This window comes from Scardinius erythrophthalmus (genome assembly GCF_964197995.2).
Source record: "Scardinius erythrophthalmus genome assembly, chromosome: 19".
Lineage (NCBI taxonomy): Eukaryota > Metazoa > Chordata > Actinopteri > Cypriniformes > Leuciscidae > Scardinius > Scardinius erythrophthalmus.
The window spans coordinates 26,131,419-26,137,422 of NC_138239.1; the positions used below are offsets into that span (position 1 = coordinate 26,131,419).

Sequence of the window (6,004 nt, forward strand, 5' to 3'; positions counted from 1 at the left end):
ATGGTGATGCCGTAGTGCTTTCTGACAGCATTCAAAAAAAGGCTGTAAAGTGTGTATTTTAAGTTCTTTATTTCCACTGAAAAATTGCAGGCCTGCAGATAGTGTCACTGGATGCATGTGCAGTAATCTGTCCCTTCTGAAAGCTGGCACATTCATTAAATATCTAGCTAAAGGTGCAATGACCTTGCAAGAGGGTGTGTGCTAAAAGCAACATACATGTTCTTACTCGGTTTACAGAGGTAAATAAATACACACACAGAGATAAACACTAACATATTAAAGCAAGGCATTGTTACAGTTGCCATTACTGGATATTTCACAATGACTAAAGGCCGTTTACACCAATAACGATAAATATAAAGATAACTATAACAATTATAGCCTATTAGCGTTCACATTAGAGGACGACATCGTTTTGTTTATTAACGCGCTACAGTTTTGTCGTCTTTTAAATCCTGGAGCTCTTTAAAGCAGGATGGATTCTGATTGGCTGTCAGTGTTTTTATCATTTATCAGCTGGGAAAAAAAATATTCTGAAAGTGATTCAAATTATATCGTTTCTTTGTGCTGTTATCGTAATTTGTGGTGTGGTGTGAACGGGTCTTTAGAGTTGGAAATATCCGACATTTTTAAATATTTAAAAAATATATTTTAAATACATTTTTGTGATACTTTTATGGTAATAAGTAATCCAATATAATATTATATGTAGAGTTGGAAATGTTTATATGTATGTGTGTGTAGCCTATGTGTGTATCCTCCAGGGGGATGATTTCATTACAATATTAATAACTACATATGAATCATTGGTTCCAGGCTAAATGTTCCATGTGTGCGTCGCCTTAAGGGAAAAACGAGTTGACACTGATACCAACGCAAACACATGCTCCCCAGAGCAGGAGCCTGTCACCGCAGTGCAAGGACGTCTCTTTGTCACCATGTGGTCAAGGCTCACTGGATCTGCGCCGCATGTCTTAATCTTCTAACAGATCAGAGCGCTCAGGCGAGCCCCGATGGCTGTCCATTTGGGGTCTTTTCAGTTTGGGGATTAGGGTTCATTTTTAGGACACCCTTTTATTCCATCGAAAATGACATTTCCCAAGACAATGGGGGTTGAGTGGAAACCATGTCAACATGGCCGACCGTGGATGATGCGATTCATGTACTCTGGCTTAATCCATTGTATTGATAAGCAGCTTTGATGGAATATGTAGATTGAGGTCATAATGCTGCCAAATGATATATAATCAAAGAAATAAATTAAGTAAAGAAACATGTTGAAATCAGTGACTAACCTTGCTCTAATCATGCAACTAATAATTGCAGAATTTAACTAGATTTGAACTCGCCTAATCGCGATTAATCGTGTCTAACATGAAAGTTTGTATGTGTGTATGTATACACACACACACACACACACACACACACACACACACACACACACACACACACACACACATATATTTACAAACTTTTATGTTGGATGCGATTAATCGATTAATCACTATTAATTGCATATAACAAAAGTTTGTATGTGTGTAGGTATATACTATATATATATATATATATATATACACACACATATATATTATATATTTACAAACTTTTATGTTAGATGCGATTAATCATGATTAATCGTTTTGATAGCACTAATTTGTACATCTGAAGAAAATGTGAGTGGTTCTTGTCCTTGCGAAACCCACTGCCGTGATGCTAGGGTTATTCTGGGTGGTTGCTACGGTGTTTTGGGTGGTTGCCATGGTGCTTTGGGTGGTTTCTAGAGTGTTGCTAGGGTTTTCTCTCTGGTTGCTGAGGTGTTCTGTGTTGTTGCTATGTTATTTAGGGTCATTGCTAAGCCGTTTTGTTTGGTTGCTAACCTGCTATGGTGTTCTGGGTGGTTGCAATGTTCTGGCTGGCTGTTGTGGTTTTCTGGGGGGTTGTTATGGTGTTCTGGGTGGTTGGTAAGTGGTTTAAAGAGTTCTGGTTGATTGCTATTGTGTTCTTGGTGGTTGCTATTGTTTTTCTGGGGGTATCTGGGTGGTTACTAGGTAGTTCTAGGTGGTTTCTGGGTGATTCTGTGTGGTTACTGCACTTAAAAAACATATTTTCATGATTTGTTATGACAACATTTTCTCTTTTGTCAAATCAACACTCTAAGAAATGATATGTTGGCTTTAATTAACTATTTTATGTCAACCGGTCCCACATAACTGGGTTATGTTGGATTTATGTAACATTATTTATTTCAATAAACTTAAGTTAATTACATAAGGTTAATCCAATGCCGTTTAGTTGAATAAGGTTAACAGTCTTAATTTTGTCCAAAACAATTAAGTTAATTAAGTTCAATTATCCTAAAATTAATATTTTTACATTCAACCAACACAAATAATCCAGTTTCATTATGAGTTTATTCAATGAATACATTCACTTTTTCTTTTTTTACAATTTTGTTTACATTTTTACCAACATTTCCAACGTGAACATGTACACAATATTTACTCTGTAAAGACTGCCTTCACTTTTCAAGAAAATAATTAAATAAATAATTTTAAAAAAGCATATTGCCTTTAGGTGAAAGGATTTATCAATCATTACTTATAAAGGTGTTCTGCAAAAAAAGCAGCAAACAATTTATCAGTTGTTTAAAACAAGACTATTATGCAAAGGAATGTAACATGGTTGATATTGAAACAAAAGTACTGTAACAGTCAACAGTGCAACATTATAGAAAGACCAGAAATGTTCCTAACCTCAGATTTCAAGAGTTTATTTTTCAGGCGTAAATAAGACCTGGCATCGAAGAACACACTTCTGCACATTGTTCAGGTTGTCATGTATTTAGATGCCTTAAATCATGATGCCAACATATTTGTAAGGATCTGTAGCCTCTGCTCCTTCATGTTTGACCACATAGATTCCTAAGGTGGTCTTGCGTACTGAGGATAGGACTTCATGTTCAACATCCTAAAAAAATACATAAAGTAACAATTAACAACAGATCAGGGGTGAAAGGGATGGTTGATTTTAGAGAAACATCCAATATTTTTTATAAATGTAAATAATTTACCATGCACTCACTTCACAAGGTTTGAGAGGGCCAGGTAAACAGCAAGTGCATTCAAGATGAATTCACCTTTTCCCAGTGGTGTCATTCTGAACAATGAGACAAATAAGCAGTGTTCAGAAGAATTAACACAAATTATGCCAAAATTATTTCTACAAGAGCCAAAAAAAATATTATCTGCAACTGCATCTGTGAGGGCCTCAAAATTCAGAGAACCAGTACAATAAAAGTAATAAGTGGTTCTAAACCAAAAGCTTTGCTACAGAAAAGCCATTAAATAATCTTGGATGTCAGAGCTGTTCCAATTGTAAGTGCATAAATCACAAATCTGATGCTGCTGCGAAATAGGGTAAAGAGACGAACAAGCTCTGAAATTAAAACAGAATTAATCATGTACATATTAACATTCCAGAGCTTATATACAAAAATTCAAGGGATACCCAAAAGTTCTGTATTCTTTTTTTTTACTGACATTTATGTCATTCAAACTCCCAAAGTCTTTTTTCCTGCTCATTTCTGTCATTACAATGACAGTCAATGGTGAATTCTTCTTCCGAAGCTTCAATAGCATCAAACAATTGCATGTGACTTTAGAAGCTTCAGAACAGGAACTCACCGTTGACTTTAATTGCATGGACAGAAATGAGCAGTACAACCACATAATTTACCTTTTTAGTTAGAAAAGCGAAAAATAAAAGGGATTCGGTGACATGAAGCAGAGTAAATGATGTTCATCTTTGGGTATACTATTTTAATCTATAGTGAATTATTGTCAGATAAAAAATGATGAAGAATATAACAGAACATACCAGATCCATAACTGATAGGATGCTTATGATCTTCTTTACCGCTGTTCCTTCTGTCTTTTTGAAAATTTTGAGGAGCTGGGTTCAGAAATGAACAAAAAGGACAAATCAGGTTGGTTGCTGATAAATTTGAGTCTTTACAATATTATCATATACCAAGACTAACAGTATTTCTTTAACAGCATTATCTGAATTACATCTAAAATACTTCAATTTATAATTTGGAATTGCATACAATAACCATCCAAGTAATTCATCACAGATGACATTACATTATAAAGACTTGCCTCTAAAGAGTGCTGGCTATCTGTTATTAAATTCAGTGACGAAACGCAGATCTTCGATCATCTCATGTCTCCTGTGTGTAAATGTTCTGTCCATCAGCACCTTGATAACCTGCATAAGTATTGAGCATATGTGGGACCACAGCGAATTCCATGTTTTAAAACTTTGTCTGTGTCCATGTACCAACCTGAAGTGTTTTAAAAGCTTAGATCTGGATGTTTGAGAAGAGCCACAATCTATGCACGTCACATGCAGGACTCCAAAATTCTGAGGAAACAAAAATGAAGATGTGAGTCAAATAATAATAATAATACAAAAAAAAAAAAAACTGTAGTAAAATTATTTTGGATGACCTAATAAGCTTACCAGATGCTACAGTAGATGCCATCTTACTCGAGTCAGTGTCAAACGTGTTTATTGCCATATGCCTATGCATTCTGTGTTTCAAAAGTTTCAGAGATATTATTTGACATTAAATAAAAATGCTCAACATTAAGGAAGTTATTAAAATTTATACTAAAACTAGATACAACTGCTGTATTGGGGCACAACATGGAAAAACTCTTCTTAACTAGCAATTTTATAAAAAAATAAGGTCATTTGCCATTTTTTGTATGGGTGAATTCAAATATTATCAAAGTTCAGCAAGTTTAAAAGATCACATAAGAGCTAAAAAACGCTAGCAGCTAACAACACCACTTGAGGACAAGTGCTAAAGCAACTTCAATAAATACCAACAAAAACAGCGATTGACTATTCTAATTTACTGACAGCCTCAATATTAAAGGATAGGAAGTAAAATAACTCACCTTTTGGTCCAGATAAATACAAAATGTTGATTGCAGCCTCCGTTTGAGCATGATTTGATTCCCACAAAATGGAGAAGGAGTGCTAAGAGATGAGCTACGCATTAACGTTCTTTGAAATATTTGCGCATGCGCAAATATAGCTCCACCTGTTGACCAAAGTGCGGTACTGCAGCGGTAACACAACTGCATTTCGTTAATTTAACTTAAGTGAGTTGTGTAAATGTGAGAAATGACTTTTTCTAATTCTGTCAACACAATTGTTTTAGTTTTAATGCACAAACACAAGAACATTATTTAATTTGAGCATAGTTACATTTCTTTGGTTCAACAACAGCCATGTTTCATTTTTTAGAGTGAACTTAGATAATTTATGTGGTTCAGATAACATGATATTTCGAGTTTCTGTTGATTAAACCAATCTGCTTCATTGTATTAACTAATGTTTTTCATTTAATGAACTTAAAATTTTAAGGCAACCAGGTTACTTACTTTTTTCAATTAAAACAACGATATTGTTTTACAGTGTGGGTTTTCTAGGTGGTTGTCTCTATAAGACATTCGTGTCTCCAGAAATGGCTCGTATAAGTTCAGCAAACCCCACAAACTGTTCATCGTTTCACATGGTAAACGTGGTAAAACTAACAAACTACAAAATGACTTTTATGTCACAAGTACGAAGCAGTAATTGTTCATCTTCTAACCCGCTGCGTCTTTCCTCAGTCTAGCATTACAAAGACATGGACAGATAATAAACGGCAGATAATAGGCTATCTCTGAGTCTCAGTTCCTTGACTGACATCCCATTCAACATCAGTGACATGAGTCAGCCTCCTTGGTTTATCCATGAAAGACATCTGTGCACCGAACAGGTTGATTGACCGCTCTCTCTCTCTCTCTCTCTCTCTCTCTCTGTGCGTATATGTGCGTGCATGTGCATGTGTGAGAAAAAAGAGGGGGTGACAGTGTAAGACTGCATTAAAAATGCCGTCTCTTGTCCTCTGCCCTTCGGCTGGTCGGATTCAACCGACTCAGCTAAC

General features: G+C 35.4%; 1 long non-coding RNA gene across 2 annotated transcripts; it reads right to left on the reverse strand.

Annotated features, from left to right (window-relative positions):
• Nucleotides 1-2,393: 2,393 nt before the first annotated feature.
• On the reverse strand, nt 2,394-5,091 carry LOC308707557. 2 transcript variants are annotated; one of them, XR_014032184.1, is made up of 7 exons: nt 4,968-5,091; nt 4,525-4,595; nt 4,346-4,425; nt 4,161-4,269; nt 3,877-3,951; nt 3,082-3,156; nt 2,394-2,967 (listed from the first exon to the last, which is right to left on the reverse strand). It is a non-coding gene; the product is annotated as an uncharacterized lncRNA (long non-coding RNA). The 2 variants fall into 2 exon arrangements; XR_014032185.1 differs by having other exon boundaries at nt 3,071-3,156.
• Between the last annotated feature and the right edge of the window lie 913 nt (nt 5,092-6,004).